Genomic DNA, 2,037 nt, shown 5'->3' on the forward strand with positions numbered 1-2,037 from the left:
ACTTGAACCCAGGAGGCCGAGGTTGCAGTGAGCTGAGATGGTGCCACTGCACTCCAGCCTGCATGAGTGCAGTCTGAGACTCAGACCCTGTCTCAAACAAACAAACAAACAACAACAATAACAACAACAAAAAGTGAAAAAGAGTTTTCCATAGGAATATAAATTTTATTTAGTTTTATTATGTCTCATCTTTTCTTAAAGTTCTACTGTGCAATTATTTAACAATCTTAGATGTAATATTGTATGCTGTATAGTTAGGAACATTCTAAACTACACACATTTTGTTACTCAATTCCTTGATTCAGAACTCAATTGCATTGACAGCAAAAAAAAAGAGACATTTACCAAAAGTTCAACATGGAAAATCATCTGGAAATCCAGCTTTTATTTCTCAGTGAAAACAATGTATATGTTTGCCTTTACTATGTTTCAACAAAAATAATGCCATTTATATGCTTTTAAAACGTATGGGCCAGGCGCGGTGGCTCATGCCTGTAATCCCAGCACTTTGGGAGGCCGAGGCGGGCGGATCACGAGGTCAGGAGATCGAGACCATCCTGGCTAACACGGTGAAACCCCGTCTCTACTAACAATACAAAAAAAAATTAGCCGGGCGAGGTGGCGGGTGCCTGTAGTCCCAGCTACTCGGGAGACTGAGGCAGGAGAATGGTGTGAACCTGGGAAGTGGAGCTTGCAGTGAGCCGAGATCGTGCCACTGCACTCCAGCCTGGGCGACAGAGCGAGACTCCGTCTCAAAAACAAACAAACAAACAAACAAACAAAAAAAACCTTATGAAATACTTTTACATAAATTGTCTCATCTGAACTTGTCAACAACACTGTGAGATGGATAGGAAAGCTGTGAGGGACAATTCACAGCAGGGGAAGCTGAGTTTGAGAGGTTAGATTCATTTCTCAAGGTGAAAAAGAAAAGATTACCATGGGGCCATATCCAGAGAACACTGTAGACTAAAAGGAACAAAGATTGAAAGAAAAGAAAATATTTCCTGGAAATATTACATAGAAACCTGAAGACTAATCTCACATAATTATTTAGAACTGTAATACGTGAATGAAAGAATTGCAACAAGTGACTTGTGGGAAAGCTATCCTACTGAGAACGCAAACTGGCACTACACAAGTTTTGATAAGGAAGAAGGTGTGTGACCCAGGCAAAAAAAAAAAGGCTCAGGAAACCTCATTCTCTGATTTGAAGGTGACATGTCTAATTCTATTGTAAAAGCAATGTCGCCCCAGAGTCTGTAGAAGTCAAGGAGTCGGTGAGCAGATATATTTAAATATGTAGACCCAATCCAGGTGCAGTGGCTCATGCCTATAATCCCATCACTTTGGGAGGCTGAGGCAGGAGCATTGCTTGAACCCAGGAGTTCAAGACCAGCCTCGGTAACATGGCAAGACCGCATCCCTACAAATAATTTAAGAATTAGCCAGGTGTGGTGGTGCATGCCTGTGGTCCTAGCTATTCAGATGGCTGCAGCAGGAGAATCACTTGAACCCAGGAGGTCAAGGCTACAGTGAATGGTGTTTGTGCCTGTGCCACTGCACTCCAGCCTAAGCAACAGAGCAAGTCCCTGACTCAAAAAATAATTTTTTATATATATATATGTATAAAATGCATGCACACACATCCATATTTTATATATGTAAATATATAAATATCAAATGTATTTTATATAAGTATATAAAACATATTTATATCAATTGTATATATTACCTTTACTTATTTATAAAAAAGATCTAGAATCAATTTCTTTTTAGAACATTGATACTATGCATAAAAAGTTATGGTTATAAAATAAATTTTTTAATGTACAGCATTTCTTAAATCAGCGGAAGAATATCCACTGAGGAAAAAAGTCTTAATTTCCTTTTATAAATAGCTGTGGATTAGAGCACTACAACAATAGTTCTAACTCTGCTATTGCTGTGCATTTGAAGCCAAGATGATGACTGTATTGAAAGAGAGGGAAGAAAAAATCAATAGATTATGGCTTCAATGGAGCTCACAACAGTGCC

Source organism: Theropithecus gelada, chromosome 12, assembly GCF_003255815.1.
Source record: "Theropithecus gelada isolate Dixy chromosome 12, Tgel_1.0, whole genome shotgun sequence".
In the NCBI taxonomy this organism is placed as follows: Eukaryota; Metazoa; Chordata; class Mammalia; order Primates; family Cercopithecidae; genus Theropithecus; species Theropithecus gelada.